The sequence below is a fragment of the Pleurodeles waltl genome, chromosome 5 (assembly GCF_031143425.1).
Source record: "Pleurodeles waltl isolate 20211129_DDA chromosome 5, aPleWal1.hap1.20221129, whole genome shotgun sequence".
Lineage (NCBI taxonomy): Eukaryota > Metazoa > Chordata > Amphibia > Caudata > Salamandridae > Pleurodeles > Pleurodeles waltl.
In genome coordinates this window covers 12,581,617-12,598,861 of record NC_090444.1, presented here as the reverse complement: position 1 = coordinate 12,598,861, position 17,245 = coordinate 12,581,617, and the positions used below count along the sequence as shown (strand labels likewise).

The following is a 17,245-nucleotide window of genomic DNA, read 5'->3' as shown; positions in this document are numbered from 1 at the left end:
CAGCTGAAGTTTAAACTCATTATTCCATCAACAAGTCACAGCTGATCTGCCACCTCACAGCTCCATTTCCCTGGCTTCACTAACTGCCACCCCATTCCCCCATTACCTTAGGCACCACTGGAGTCATAAATGGAATATGCATACACAGTGGTTCCTTAAAGTGAAGCCCACAATACCTACCCACATAAATGAGGTACCATTTTTATCAGGAGACTCGGAGAATGCCAGGTGGAAGGAAGTTTGTCGCTCCCTGCAGATTCCAGAACTTTCCATCACGGAAATGTGAGGAAAATGTGTTTTTTTTTGTCAAACTTTGAAGTTTGCAAGGGACTCTGGGTATTAAAATGTGGTGAGAGACATACAAGTCAGCCCACCCTGGATACACCTAGGTGTCTAGTTTTCATAAATGTACAGGTTGGCTAGTTTTCCCTAGGTGCTGGCTGAGCTAGGGTCCAAAACATCAAGCATCTCACATTTGAAAAAAGGTCCTGTTTTCGGTGGAAAAATGTGCTGTGTCTATATTCTGTTTTGGGCCGTTTCTGGTTGCGGGCAATAGGCCTATCCACAAAAGAGAGGTACCATTTTATTGTGAGATTTTTGGGAGCATAGAATAGTAAAACATCTGTTGTTATCTATTGGATTTCACTGCATTTGTGTCTTTCAAAAGCAAGTCAGGCTTTAACAAAGATGACATTGTGAAAAATACCCCCCAAATGATACGCCAGTACGGGCACACACAAATTCAGAGATGTAGAAATAACAACTGCTCCTAAACTCTGTTTCTTGTGCCCATTTCATAAATACATAAGTTTCCTTGATACCCATTTTTCACTCTACCTATTTTGCTGTAAGAATTGGTCTATACTCGGTACTCAGTGAAAATACATTTTACGGTGCAGCTCAGTTGTTGGCTCTGGGTACCTTGGGTTCTTGGAGAGCTTACAAACCAGATATGTTCCCACAACCAGAAGGGTCTAACAGATGTAATGGCTGTAGGAAAGTACCATCTTGCCTGGCATGTTACCCCCATTTTTACTGTATGTACGTTTGTTTTTGCCTATGTGTCACTGGGATCCTGCCAGCCAGGACCCCAGTGCTCATACTGTGTGCCCTGTATGTGTTCCCTGTGTGGTACCTAACTGTACCACTGAGGCTCTGCTAACCAGAACCTCAGTGTTTATGCTGTCTCTGCTTTTAAAATTGTCACTGCAGACTAGTGACTAATTTTACCAATTCTGATTGGCACACTGGAACACCCTTATAATTCCCTAGTATATGGTACCTAGGTACCCAGGGTATTGGGGTTCCAGGAGATCCATAGGGGCTGCAGCATTTCGTTTGCCACCCATAGAGAGCTCAGACAATTCTTACACAGGACTGCCACTGCAGCCTGAGTGAAATAACGTCCACGTAATTTCACAGCCATTTTACACTGCCCTTAAGTAACTTATAAGTTACCTATATGTCTAACCATCACCTAGTGAAGGTTAGGTGAAAAGTTACTTAGTGTGAGGGCACCCTGGCACTAGCCAAGGTGCCCCCACATTGTTCAGGGCAAATTCCCCAGGCTTTGTGAGTGTGGGGACACCATTACACGCGTGCACTACATATAGGTCAATATCTATATGTGGCGTCACAATGGTAACTCCGAACATGGCCATGTAACATGTCTAGGATCATGGAATTGTCACCCCAATACCATTCTGGTACTGGGGGGACAATTCCATGCATCCCCAGGGCTCCAGCATAGAGCCGGGGTACTGCCAAACGAACTTTCCGGGGTTTTCTCTGCAGCTACCCCTGCTGCCAACCCTCAGACAGGTTTCTGCCCCCCTGGGGCCTGGCAGCCCAGTCCCAGGAAGGCAGAACAAAGGATTTCCTCTGAGAGAGGATGTTACACCCTCTCCCTTTGGAAATAGGTGTGAAGGGCCTGAGAGGAGTAGCCTCTCCTGGCCTCTGGAAATGCTTTGAAGGGCACAGATGGTGCCCTCTTTGCATAAGCCAGTCTACACTGGTTCCGGGATACCCCCAGCCCTGCTCTGGCATGAAACTAGACAAAGGAAAGGGGAGTGACCACTCCCCTGACCAGCACCTCCCAAGGGAGGTGCCCAGAGCTCCTCCAGTGTGTCCCAGACCTCTGCCATCTTGGATGCAGAGGTGTGAGGGCACAATGTACAGCTCTGAGTGGCCGGTGCCAGCAGGTGACGTCAGAGACCCCTCCTGATAGGTGCTTACCTTTCTCTGTAGCCAATCCTCCTCTGAGGGCTATTTAGGGTCTCTCCTGTGGGTATCTCACCAGATAATGAATGCAAGAGCTCACCAGAGTTCCTCTGCACTTCCCTCTTCGACTTCTGCCAAGGATCGACCGCTGACTGCTCCAGGACACCTGCAAAGCCGCAACAAAGTAGCAAGAAGACTACCAGCAAGATTGTAGCGCCTCATCCTGCCGGCTTTCTCAACTGTTTCCTGATGGTGCATGCTCTGAGGGCTGTCTGCCTTCACCCTGCACTGGAAGCCAAGAAGAAATCTCCCGTGGGTCGATGGAATCTTCCCCCTGCCAACGCAAGCACCAAACTTCTGCATCACCGGTCCTCTGGGTCCCCTCTCATCTTGACGAGCGTGGTCCCTGGAACACAGGAGCTGGATCCAAGTGTCCCTGACAGTCCAGTGGCCCTTGTGTCCAAATTTGGTGGAGGTAAATCCTTGCCTCCCTACGCCAGACAGTAATCTTGTATACTGCATGAGCTGCAGCTGCTAGGGCTTCTGTGCACTTTTGCAAGACCTCCTTCATGCACAGCCTAGCCCAGGTCCCCAGCACTCTGTCCTGCATTGCCCAACTCGCTGAGTTGGACTCAGACTTCGTGGGACCCTCTTTTGTTGTTCTGAGTCGACCGCTGTGCTCAGATCTTCTGAATGCCTGTTCAGGTGCTTCTGCAGGTCCTGTATGCTTCTGCGTGGGCTCTCCGTGTTGCTGAGCACCCCCTTTGTCTCCTCCTCCAAGGGGCGACCTGCTGGTCCTTCCTGGGCCCTGGCAGCACCCAAAACCTTCAACCGCAACTCTTGCAGTTAGCAAGGCTTGTTTGCGGTCTTTCTGCATGGAAACAACTCTGCATCCTCCCGCACGCCGTGGGACATCTTCTGACCAAAGGAGAAGCTCCTGGCAATGTCCGTTGTTGCAGACTTTTTGGCTTCTTCCACCAGGAGGCAGCCCTTCTGCACCTTCATCCAGGGTTTAGTGGGCTCCTGCCCCCCTGGACACTTGCGTGACTCTTGGACTTGGTCCCCTTCCTTTGCAGGTCCTCAGGTCCAGGAATCCGTCTTCAGTGCTTTGCAGTCAGTTGTTGTTTTTGCAGAATCCCCTATCTCGACTTTACTGTCTTTCTGGGGTAGTAGGGTAACTTTACTCCTACTTTTCAGGGTCTTGGGGTGGGGTATCTTGGACACCCTTAGTGTTTTCTTACACTCCCAGCGACCCTCTACACACTACACTAGGCCTGGGGTCTCTACGTGGTTTGCATTCCACTTTTGGAGTATATGGTTTGTGTTGCCTCTAGGCCTATTGTCTCCTATTGCATTCTATTGTGTTCTACAGTGTTTGCACTACTTTTCTAACTGTTTACTTACCTGATTTTGGTTTGTGTGTATATTTTGTGTATATTACTTACCTCCTAAGGGAGTATATTCTCTGAGATACTTTTGGCATATTGTCAGTAAAATAAAGTACCTTTATTTTTAGTAACTCTGAGTATTGTGTTTTCTTATGATATAGTACTAAGTGATCTAAGTGGTATAGTAGGAGCTTTGCATGTCTCCTAGTTCAGCCTAAGCTGCTCTGCTATAGCTACCTCTATCATCCTAAGCTGCTAGAACACTACTAATCTTCTTATAAGGGATAACTGGACCTGGCACAAGGTGTAAGTACCACAAGGTACCCACTATAAACCAGGCCAGCCTCCTAAGATGGTATATTGCTTTTGTCAATCGGCCATCATGACAAAAAGTTATAGATGAAAATGTCACAAATGCCTGTTTTTTCCTACTCATTTTCAATTTTCCTTATTTCAACAATTCTTTTCTTTGGCAAAACCTTGAGGGATCTACATATATGACACCTTGCTCACTTCAGAATTTTTTCTGTTTTTTCAGCCAGGGATTTCACACTGGTTTCCTCCACAAACAGCACATAAAACAGGGAAAACAGGCTACTGCTTGGGAAAATGCCAGAAATTGTGGTAAAAATAAGGTTTTTGGATTTAGCTCTGTATGTGCTGAAGGGTGGGAAGATAGTGACTTTAGTAGAGCAAATCGTTCATGAATGCCATTCTTAGGGGGAAAAAAAGACTTATCTGGAGCACTTTTTTTCTCAAAAACTCAAAATTGTGCTATATTTTGACTATTTTGTCTGGTCCCTCCAGGGCAATTTATAAACCCTGGGTACCTTTACAATCTCCAGGAGGTTTTAAGAAAGGGCACAAAGTTGGCATGGATACCTTATTTTGAAAAAAGTTGTGTAGCTCTAAGAGCAAACTAACCCAAATAGCCAAAAAGGGGCTCAGCACTTGGGGTGGTTTAGGAGATGGGGTGAGTAGGGGGAGGTGAATGTCCCAGCAGCTAAGGTGTTAAAGCAAGAGAGGAAGCCTTGTTCAGTGAGTAATTAAAACACTTCGCCTTTCATAAACAAGAGACGAGAAGCTTCCAGTTTTTTTATTAATAATCTCTATCAAAGTATCAATGTTTTCAGGATGGTGAAACAACGACTTATCAATTGCCCCTTCTGTCCATTCATGGACAGAGTATTCATCTTTGTTTTCTTCCCTCTGTGGCTCTTCAGTCACCAAATGGGCCCATTCTTTTCAGTAATATTATGTTTTTTTTTATCATTGTTACTAGGTGGGAGCCCAGTTGGACACCAGGTCGGACGGGAGTGTGGTCCAGCGCTGTTGCATTTGTCATGACAGTTTATTATAGTAGGCTCTGGAACCGGAAAAGGGCTTTGTCAAGCTGCTTAGTGACCATGAGTTGGCTTTGTAAACAGGACACATCACTGGATGTGTTATTTCATCACCACAACCAGATGTGACATCGTAGACCGCCTCAATCTAAGTATGCAAGCACAGAGTTGATATAATTGATACAATGGCTCCCTCAAATGGTATTGATGGTTAAAAAGTTGTATTGCGCTTATATATGTATCAAACACAATATTTCCATATGCACAATGCTCTGATTCTTTAGGGTCACATTCACACTTTATAAAACACACTACATAAAAATCTATAAATAATTATAGGAAAGATAGCGATTGAATGAATTTCATCCACATCATTGCAAGACACCGGAGGGGGTCTGGAGAGGGGTTTACTAGACCAATTACTCACATCGGAAAACATTAGGGGGGGTGCATCGATCAGGTGCTCACATTTTATGAGACTAAGGGGTGGGGTACACATTCCTGACATTTCTAGCCCCTTTCCACGGCCTCTTAACATATTTGAGTCTCCTCATTAACCCCCTCCCATTTTTTCCCAATGGAGGCCATGGAGTTTATCCTTTTGTAACAATTAGAGTGGTTTAGAAAAGTAATAAACTATATATGCTGTACACTATAAGAAAGTTTAGTGTTCAAACATCTAGAATTGCAGTAGGTACTTTCATCAGATGTTCACTTTATTACAGATCAACGTGGTAAAAAAATACACTGTACATAAGTAAAAAGAATACAATTGTTGCCCACACATGATATAGGAGATTGTAATCACTGCTATAACTAGAGGCTTCCTATTCACAGGTTGTCCAGCAAACTGTCCTGCAAAGTCTGTACAAATAGTGGCAGCTCCTGTCCTGCATGAAACCATAACCCGGATGCACACAAACTTAGGGGGCTACAATCCTCTAAGGCCTGTGGCATCTGACTTCCAACCAACCCCAAAACTCCACTTGCCCTCCCCCAGGCAGTAATATTAATGAAAGAAATAAAATGTCAGCCATACACGGCAAGAACATAAGATCCTAGATGACACACTCTGAATTTTATTATCAAAAAAGTCCCCAAAACTGTGGATATGAGCCCTAGAAGGCCTTGCAGAACAAATCCCACATAACTGAGTAAGTAGGCAGAGCCAGGTCTTATCACTAGGAAGCCAAAATAGTCCTTATACCACAGTAGACTAGGAACAGGGAAATAAATCTGGCTGTTGCCTTCTGTAACATCTGCATTCTGTCAAAGTTTGATGCTCTATGGAATTTTCACATTGTCACCTCTGTGGGAAAAGAGTAAGTTGTCCTTGGACCTTTTCCTGACTAATCCTTTTGCACCTATGATGAATGTCTATTTCTGTTCCTTTGTTTCATATTTTGTTTAGATATTTCGTCCCCCTATAACTGTGTGCAGGTGTGGATTTTTTGACGTAGCAACTGATGACTATTTTAAATAAAGACTTCACAATCAGTACATCTTAAACCCGGGTGACCTTTTTGATGTCTCATCAGAGAGGGTTTGGTGGGAAATGCTCTTTCATGTTTCTAATATTCAATGACTTCTCCGCAGTTTATCATTTCTGATCAAGAGTTAGTTCAGTTTCCCCCTAGAATGTTTTTTGACACATTAGGTTCCTTCTGTGAAAAACCATTTTGCAAGAAAAATATGTTTTTGCCAATATTGATTATCTGATCAGCACCTGGTCACATTTATTGCTTCCATTGAGTCACAGCGTGGATTTTCAGATGTTGCATGAATAGTCCATTTGTGATGATGGCTTTGTCACATTCAGTATATTCCTATGGAGCCCTCAAAAAACCATATCAATCAATCAATATCAATCAATAAATTTGTTGAGCGCACTACTCACCCGGTAGAGTCTCAAGACGCTGGGGTGGGAGTGGGGGTGCTACTGCTCGAAGAGCCAGGTCTTTAGGTGCTTTCTGAAGGATAGGAGGTCCTGGGTCTTGCATAGGTTGGTGGGGAGGGAGTTCCAGGTTTTGGCGGTGAGGTGGTAGAAGGATCTGCCACCAGAGATGGTACGGTGAATGCGAGGGACTGTAGCGAGGGCGAGGTCGGCGGAGCAGAGCTGGTGTGTCGGGATGTGGAATTTAAGATGGTCGTTGAGGTAGGCCAGTCTGGTGTTGTGGAGGGCTTTGTGAGCATGGATTAGGATTTTGAAGATAATCCTTTTGTTGATGGGTAGCCAGTGAAGGGATCGGAGATGTGTTTGTGGTGAGGGAGGTTGAGGGTGAGACATGCGGAGGCGTTTTGGATGCGCTGGAGTTTTCTTTGGAGCTTGGCTGTAGTACCCACGTAGAGGGCGTTGCTGTAGTCGAATCTGCTGCTGACAAGGGCGTGGGTGACCGTTCTTCTGGTTTCTACGGGAATCCACCTGAAGGTCTTGCAAAGCATACGAAGGGTGTTGTAGCATGAGGATGATATGGCGTGGACTTGCTGGGTCATGGAGAGGGAAGAGTCTAATATGAAGCCGAGATTGCATGTGTGGGTGGTGGGTGTTGGGGTGGCCCCAGGGTGGCCGGCCACCAGGAGTCGTCCCATGCTGACTTTTTGGATCTAAAGATGATGATTTCGGTTTATTCTAAGTTCAGCTTGAGGTGGCATGCTGTCATCTAGTTAGCGATGGTGATAAGTCAGGTGTGGAGGTTGTTCTTGGCGGTAGGTTTCTCGTGAGGGAGAGGATGAGCTGGGTGTCGTCAACGTAGGAAATGATGTTGAGAACGTGGGGTCTGACGAAGCTGGCGAGCGGAGCCATGTAGATATTGAAGAGGGTGGGCTGAGTGAGGATCCTTGGGGGTCTCCGCATATGGTCCTGGTGGCCTGTGACCGGTACAGGGGGAACGTGAACTCTTTGTGTTCTTTCAGAGAGGAAGGAGGTGAGCCAGTCCAGGGCTTTGTGGCGAATTCCAGAATCGAAGAGGCGTGTGCGAAGGGTTTGGTGGCATACGGTGTTGAATGCTGCGGAAAGGTCAAGAAGGATGAGGGTAACGGTTTCACCTTTGTCAAGCCTGGTCCTGATGTCGTCGGAGCAGGCGATGAGGGCGGTCTCTGTGCTTTAGTTTTTGTGGAATCCAGGCTTGGAGACGTCGATTAGGCTGTTGTCTTCCAGGAATCGGGAAAGTTGGATCAGGTCAGGGGTCACCTTGTATTAAAAGTATTACTAGACCTGCGCTTAAATAATGTACTCAACCTAATTGTAATGCTCTTGACCCATAAATTGCTTTCAAATTATGTGATCCTGGGAAAATATTTTAATTCACTGAACTGCCATTTTCTTAATTGTTTAATATGAGAGCACCATCGAATACGTGAGTTCATCATGCCTACTGTATAAAAAAATATTTTGTTTGATTTAATAGACTAAACTTATGCTCCATATACAACACAAATCTAGCCACTTATAGGATACATCTGACCCCTGACCTGTCTCTTTGTTCATTAACAGCATTGTCAGCAGGGTGGGGCAGGAATGTTTCTCAAATCATAATTAAAAACTATCACTTTTATTAAATACATAATTAAAGCATGAAGTTGTAGCACACTGTCATTTGCAGTCAGCAGATTTTCCACTGAAATGACCACATTTCCCACTGCCATGTGGTTTTACTGATAAAACGATAGAGTTTAGAAACAATAGTGTTTGTAAACTGAGTTTCTGCAAATACTTGTTGTAGGAGGCTGGTCTGGCTTGTAGTGGGTACCAAGGGGTACTTACACTTTGCACCAGGCCCAGGTATCCCTTATTAGTGTAGAGGGGTGTTTAGCAGCTTAGGCTGATAGAAAAGGTAGCTTAGCAGAGCAGCTTAGGCTGAACTAGGAGACGAGTGAAGCTCCTACAGTACCACTAGTGTCATATGCACAATGTCATAAGAAAACACAATACACAGATATACTAAAAATAAAGGTACTTTATTTTTATGACAATATGCCAAAGTATCTCAGTGAGTACCCTCAGTATGAGGATAGCAAATATACACAAGATATATGTACACAATACCAAGATATGCAGTAATAGCAATAGAAAACAGTGCAAACAATGTATAGTCACAATAGAATGCAATGGGGACACATAGGGATAGGGGCAACACAAACCATATACTCTAGAAGTGGAATGCGAACCACGAATGGACCCCAAACCTATGTGACCTTGTAGAGGGTCGCTGGGACTGTAAGAAACAGTGAGGGTTAGAAAGATAGCCCTCCCCAAGACCCTGAAAAGTGGGTGCAAAGTGCACCTAAGTTCCCCAAAGATCACAGAAGTAGTGATAGGGGAATTCTGCAAGGAAGACCAACACCAGCAATGCAACAACAATGGATTTCCTGACGAGAGTACCTTTGGAACAAGGGGACCAAGTCCAAGAGTCACGATCAAGTCGAGAGTGGGCAGATGCCCAGGAAATGCCAGCTGTGGGTGCAAAGAAGCTGCCACCGGATGGTAGAAGCTTTGGGTTCTGCAAAAACGACAAGGGCTGGAAACTTCCCCTTTGGAGGATGGATGTCCTACATTGTGAAGAGCCGTGCAGAGGTGTTTCCGTGCAGAAAGACTGCAAACAAGCCTTGCTAGCTGCAAGGGTCGCAGTTAGGGTTTTTGGATGCTGCTGTGGCCCAGGAGGGACCAGGATGTCGCCAATTGCGTGAGGAGACAGAGGGGGCGTCCAGCAAGACAAAGAGCCCACTCAGAAGCAAGAAGCACCCGCAGAAGTGCCGGAACAGGCACTACAAAGTGAAGTGAACCAGAGCTCCCCCGAAGTCACAAAGGAAGGTCCCACGACGCCGGAGGACAACTCAGGAGGTTGTGCACTGCAGGTTAGAGTGCCGGGGACCCAGGCTTGGCTGTGCACAAAGGAAATCCTGGAAGAGTGCACAGGAGCCGGAGCAGCTGCAAAACACGCAGTTCCCAGCAATGCAGTCTAGCGTGGGGAGGCAAGGGCTTACCTCCACCAAACTTGGACTGAAGAGTCACTGGACTGCGGGAGTCACTTGGACAGAGATGCTGAGTTCAAGGGACCTTGCTTGTCGTGCTGAGAGGAGACCCAGAGGACCGGTGATGCAGTCTTTTGGTGCCTGCGGTTGCAGGGGGAAGATTTCGTCGACCCACAGGAGATTTCTTCAGAGCTTCTAGTGCAGAGAGGAGGCAGACTACCCCCACAGCATGCACCACCAGGAAAACAGTCGAGAAGGCGGCCGGATCAGCGTTACAAGGTCGCAGTAGTCGTCTTTGCTACTTTGTTGCAGTTTTGCAGGCTTCCAGAGCAGTCAGCGGTCGATTCCTTGGCAGAAGGTGAAGAGAGAGATGCAGAGGAACTCTGATGAGCTCTTGCATTCATTATCTAAGGAATTCCCCAAAGCAGAGACCCTAAATAGCCAGAAAAGGAGGTTTGGCTACTTAGGAGAGAGGATGGGCTAGCAACACCTGGAGGAGCCTATCAGAAGGAGTCTCTGACGTCACCTGCTGGCACTGGCCACTCAGAGCAGTCCAGTGTGCCAGCAGCACCTCTGTTTCCAAGATGGCAGACGGTCTGGAGCACACTGGGAGGTGCAGGTCAGGGGAGTGGTCACTCCCCTTTCCTTTGTCCAGTTTCCCGCCAGAGCAGGGCTGGGGGATCCCTGAACCGGTGTAGACTGGCTTATGCAGAAATGGGCACCATCTGTGCCCATGAAAGCATTTCCAGAGGCTGGGGGAGGCTACTCCTCCCCAGCCCTAACACCTTTTTCCAAAGGGAGAGGGTGTAACACCCTCTCTCTGAGGAAGTCCTTTGTTCTGCCTTCCTGGGCCAAGCCTGGCTGGACCCCAGGAGGGCAGAAACCTGTCTGAGGGGTTGGCAGCAGCAGCAGCTGCAGTGAAACCCCGGGAAAGGTAGTTTGGCAGTACCCGGGTCTGTGCTAGAGACTCGGGGGATCATGGAATTGTCTCCCCAATGCCAGAATGGCATTGGGGTGACAATTCCATGATCTTAGACATGCTACATGGCCATGTTCGGAGTTACCATTGTGACGCTATACATATGTCGTGACATATGTATAGTGCACGCGTGTAATGGTGTCCCCGCACTCACAAAGTCTGGGGAATTTGCCCTGAACAATGTTGGAACACCTTGGCTAGTGATAGGGTGCCCACACACCAAGTAACTTAGCACCCAACCTTTACTAGGTAAAGGTTAGACATATAGGTGACTTATAAGTTACTTAAGTGCAGTGGTAAATGGCTGTGAAATAACGTGGACGTTATTTCACTCAGGCTGCACTGGCAGGCCTGTGTAAGAATTGTCAGAGCTCCCTATGGGTGGCACAAGAAATGCTGCAGCCCATAGGGATCTCCTGGAACCCCAATACCCTGGGTACCTCAGTACCATATACTAGGGACTTATAAGGGTGTTCCAGTATGCCAATGTAAATTGGTGAAATTGGTCACTAGCCTGTTAGTGACAATTTGGAAAGAAATGAGAGAGCATAACCACTGAGGTTCTGGTTAGCAGAGCCTCAGTTAGACAGTTAGTCATAACACAGGTAACACATACAGGGCACACTTATGAGCACTGGGGCCCTGGTTGGCAGTGTTCCAGTGACACATACAACTAAAACAAAATATATACAGTGAAATATGGGGGTAACATGCCAGGCAAGATGGTACTTTCCTACATTTGTCATTTGCACATCACCAAGTAAAGTGTTCGGATTTATTTTGCGCCTATGTAAATCTTTGTTTACTTCTGTGTTTTAAAAAAATGTGTTTTCATAAATCCTGGCATTTTGAATATTTGTACTATTCAATTGAAAGCTATTTAAATGTTGTTAGAAAAAACCCTTACATCCTACAGGTTGTTTCACAATTATTCTTGAACAGCACACTTAACAGTAAACTAACTGTAGAAAAGTAAACCCCATTTTCCAAGAAAAAAAGCAATTAGTAAAAAGACAACCTGACATTTGACCTCTGTCCTTGAACAGACAGCAAATGTGCCAAAATAAAAACAAGATTTAAAGGCATCTTTATAGGTAATTCACTTTCTGAGCACCTGCTCCTTTCCAGCTTAAGTTTACTGCCAGAACAGACCAGTAGGTCCTAAAAATAGTGCAAACTGATCAAATCTGACAGAGCCTGACCAGATAAAATCTGACTCGCCATAGCGAGTGGGCAGTAGATTTTGAAAGCTGCTACATAGTCAATCCAATGTGGAGGACAGGTGTCCCACTAGTAATGACTTTCTGATGCTGCATTAGCTTTGCCTTTGTAAAGGATGCCTTGCCACATTGAGTGCAGTGATCATGCATTCTTCATATTCTCTGTGTTGACTTACTGTTATTGTACCAGCTTGGCCTTCCCAATAAATGAACTGTCACATTCAGTACCTTTATTTGGCGTTTCCACAGGGTGGATTTGTTGATGCTGCGTTAGGTTGGTCTTCCAAAAGAACACTTTATTACATTCTGTACATTGATATGGTTTTCCCCAGTGTGAACTTTCAGGTGGTGTAATAAATTTTGCTTTTCAATAAATGCTTTGCCACATTCTAAGCATTTATAAAGTTTCTCCCCAGTGTGGACTTTCCCATGTAGTATTAACCTTTGCCTTGTAATAGATCCCTTGTCACATTCTGTACACTCAGAGGTTCTCCCCAGTGCAGACACCATGGGCCAGATGTAGGTAGAAACCAATTTGCGAGTTGCAAATTGCGAGTCCTTCCGACTCGCAATTTGCAACTCGCAAATTGGTATGCAGAAAGGTGTCTCAGACACCTTCTGCGACTCGCTATGGGATCGCAAAGACCCACCTCATAAATATTTATGAGGTGGGTCGCAGTTTGCGACCCCATAGCGAGTCTAGGCACTCACGGGGATGGTGGCCTTCTGGAGACAGCAGACCACCATGTCTGTGACTGCTTTTAAATAAAGCAGTTTTTTTTTCTCATTGCAGACCGTTTTCTTTAAAGGAAAGCGAGCTGCAAATAGAAAAAAATACCGAAACCTTTTTTGTTTTGTTTTTTTTCAGAGTAGGCAGTGGTCCATAGGACCACTGCCTGCTCTGAAAAAACATTATTGTGAGCATTCACAAAGGGGAAGGGGTCCCATGAGGACCCCTTCCCGTTTGCGAATGAGTTACCATCCACTTCAAGTGGATGGTAACTGCGGGTTGATTTGAGACCGCTTTCGCGGTCACAAATCAACCCTACATCACGGTGCGACTCGCAAACAGGTAGGGAACGCCCCTTCCTATTTGCGAGTCTGAAACACATTTTGCGAGTCGGTACCAACTCGCAAAATTTGTTTCAGCATCGCATGAGGGCATTAGCGCCTCGCAAATGGCGTTTTTCGCTTTTTGCGAGGCGCTAATGCCTTCCTACATCTGGCCCCATGATTCTGCATTAACTGCGACTTTCTAATAAATGCCTACTTAAATTCAGTGCACTTTAACGGCCTCTCCTCAGTGTGAACTTTCAGATGGGGTGTTAAATTTTGCTTTTTCAATCAGTATTTTGCCACATTCTGTTCATTGAGATGGTTTTTCCCTGTGTGGACTAGCTGATGTTCTATTAACCTATGACTTGAAATAAATGCCTTGTCACATTCAGTACATTCATATGGTTTGTCTCCTGTGTGAACTTTCATGTGGTGTATTAATGTTTGCTTTGTGATAAATCCCTTGTCACATTCAGTGCATTTATGTGGTTTCTCCCCAGTGTGGACTTTTTGATGTTACTTCAGCCCTCCATTTGTTATACATGCCTTGTTACACTCAGCACATTGATATGGGTTCGCTCCTGTGTGGACTTTCTGATGCTGGTTTAGATTATTCTTCGTTCCGAACACTTTATTACATTCTGTACATTAATAGGGTATCTCTACGGTGTGGAGTTTCTGGTGTTGCATTAGATATGATTTTCTAATAAATGCCTTATCACATTCAGCACAATTGAATGGTCTGTCCCCAGCGTGGACTTTTTGATGGTGCTTCAGCTCTCCATTTGTAATAAATGCTGTGTCACATTCTGAACAAGCATAGGGTTTCTTCCCAGTGTGGGCTTTCTGGTGTTGCATTAAAGAGGACTTTCTAATAAATACCTTGTCGCATTCTGTGCATTTATAAAGTTTCTCCCCATTCTGAATTTGCTGATGCTGCTTTAGGGTTATCTTGGCTTGGAACACTTTATTACATTCTGAACATTCATAAGGGTCCCCCCCTATTGTGGACTTTCCCATGTACTTTTAGTTTCTTACATCTGAACACTTTATCACATTCAGTATATTCATACATTTTCTCCCTTGTGTGGACTCTCTGATGTAGTATCAGCTTTTGCCTTGTAATAAATGCCTTGTCACATTCTGTACATTCATACGGTTTTTCCCCTGTGTGGACTCTCTGATGTACTATTAACCTTTGCCTTGTAATAAATGCCTTGTCACATTCTGTACATTCATACGGTTTTTCCCCTGTGTGGACTCTCTGATGTACTATTAACCTTTGCCTTGTAATAAATGCCTTGTCACATTCTGTACATTCATATGGTTTTTCCCCTGTGTGGACTCTCTGATGTACTATTAACCTTTGCCTTGTAATAAATGCCTTGTCACATTCAGTACATTCATACGATTTCTCTCCTGTGTGAAGTTTCATGTGGTCTGTCAATGTTTGCTGAGCAGTAAATCTCTTGTCGCATTCTGTGCATTTATACAATTTCTCCCCACTGTGGATTTGTTGATGCTGCTTTAGGTTTGTCTTGGTTTGGAACACTTTATTACATTCTGTACATTGATGTGGTTTGTCCCCAGTGTGGACTTTCTGATGTCGCTTCAGCTCTGCATTTGTTAAAAATGCTTTGTCACACGCTGTACATTGATATGGTTTGTCTCCAGTGTGGATTTTCCAATGTCTTTTCAGCTCTCTATTTGTTTTAAATCTCTTGTTGCATTCTGTACATTGATATGGTTTCTCCCCAGTGTGGACTTTCTGATGTTGTGACAGTGCTCCACTAGCAACAAATGCCTTGTCACATTCAGTACATTTATAGGGTTTCTCCCCAGTGTGGATTTTTTGATGCTGCTTTAGATTCCTCTTGCATCCAAACACTCTGTTACATTCTGTACATTCATATGTTTTTTCCCCAGGGTGAATTTGTTGATGCTGCTTTAGATTCCTCTTCTTTGGGAACGTTTTATTACATTTAGTACATTTGTATGGTTTCTCCCCAGTGTGGACTATCTGATGTCGTTTCATCTCTCCATTCGTTATAAATCCCTTGTCACATTCTGTACATTGATATGGTTTCTCCCCAGTGTGGACTTTCTGATGTCGAGTTAGCTGTCTCTTTGTTTTAAATCTCTTGTCACATTAAGTACATTTATAGGGTTTTTCCCCAGGGTGAATTTGTTGATGCTGCTTTAGATTCCTCTTCTTTAGGAACGTTTTATTACAGTTAGTACATTTGTATGGTTTCTCCCCAGTGTGAACTATCTGATGTTGTTTCATCTCTCCATTTGTTATAAATGCTTTGTCACATTCTGTACATTGATATGGTTTCTCTCCAGTGTGGACTGTCTGATGTCGAGTTAGCTGTCTCTTTGTTATAAATCTCTTGTCACATTCTGTACATTTATATGGTTTCTCCCCGGTGTGGATTTGTTGATGAAGCTGTAGCGTCCGCTTCCATCCAAACACTTTATTACATTCTGTACATTTATATGGTTTCTCTCCAGCGTGGATTTGTTGATGTTGCTTTAGATTCCTCTTCTTTAGGAACACTTTATCACATTCTGTACATTTATATGTTTTTTCTTCTACGTGGACACTCTGATGCTGCATTCGGTCTTCCATTGCTAAGGACACTTTTCCACAGTCAGTCCATCAATATGCTTTTTCTCCACTATGAAGTTTCTGATGTCACACTTGCTCTTTCTGCCTAATAAATGTGTTGCCACATTCTAGATATTCCGATGGTTTCTCTTCTGTGTGTCCTTCTGATACCAGGTTAGCTCTTCCTTCCTAATGAGCATCTCATCGGACATGATTCAGTATCTCAGTGTGTTATGTCTTCTATGTATATCATCTGATTCCTGAGAGCCAAGTACAGACCTCATCATCACTGCATTTATTTCACCTGTAAGATTAAGAAAAGGAAACACTGAAATGCAGAGTCCAGTACAAAAATATATTGGAATGCATTCAATTGCGTGGAAGAAATTCTAGATGTAAAGATGAAATAGGGTTCCTATTATCACACAGACTAACAAATAATACAAGATGGAGCCTTTTCCATTGAATGGACCATGAGACACAGAGCATCACAATAATGGCTGGAAACATAAGCATCTGCTGCAAGGAAGTCCTTTATACTATCAGAGAGCCTGGGACAGGACCCGGACAGGTAATCTGCGCATCTTCCACAAAGTGTAACTCCAGAGATCTGCGGCTCTGATAAGATCTACTTAAGAACATGAGGCTTAGAACAATTTAAAAAACACATTGTCGAAGTTAATAAATCTCACCATTTAGACATATAAGCTTTCCAAGTGCACAGCATCAGGAAAAAAACAAAAGGTGCAATGATGCGGGTAATGTTGCATCATTCTGCAGGCGTGCTCCACAAATGTGAACACCTACAGAAGAGACATGCAGCATTTTCTGTTTTTGGTCTGGTATCTACACAAGGAACAGGAGGGGAGGTTTACAACAATTTTAAACACACTGGCATAGTCAACAAGTCTCATCTTTTAGATGTGTACGCTTTCCCAAAGCTGCACAATATCAGGAAAAAAGTGCAATGATGTGGCTACTGTTGCATCATTCTGCTGGCATTCAGATGTTTCCTCACAACTGTGCACACCTACAGAATGACACCTGCACCATTTTCTGTTTTTGGTCAGGTGTTAACCAAGATTTTTTATTTTACAAAAATGCCATGTGTAATATACGTATATACTTCAAGTGGCTTTCAGTTCTCCATCTATTGGTCGGTTGTCATGCCTGTCACATTTTGGTTCCGCCCACTACAGAATATAGCAAGGGGCTGTGGGTCTACCTACTTCAGCTACTGACTAACTGCACTTTGAGTGACTGCATTTTACTCTTTCACATGGAGGCAGTTCTCTTCAGTGCCAGTTTTTTTTGTTTTATCTTATTTCCCTAAGTGTTGCCTATGTGTTTAGAGCCTCATGTGATAGCAGGACACTTTCTAGCAACTCTTCACAGCACAGGGCACATTCCAGCTTTAACAGTTCCTGCCTCTTGCTAATGGAGCTGCCTTTGTTTAT

The 17,245-nt window shown here is 44.5% G+C and overlaps 1 pseudogene; it reads right to left on the bottom strand.

Moving 5' to 3' along the window:
- Positions 1-14,132: 14,132 nt before the first annotated feature.
- On the bottom strand, positions 14,133-16,085 carry LOC138295266 (zinc finger protein 420-like; annotated as a pseudogene).
- Between the last annotated feature and the right edge of the window lie 1,160 nt (positions 16,086-17,245).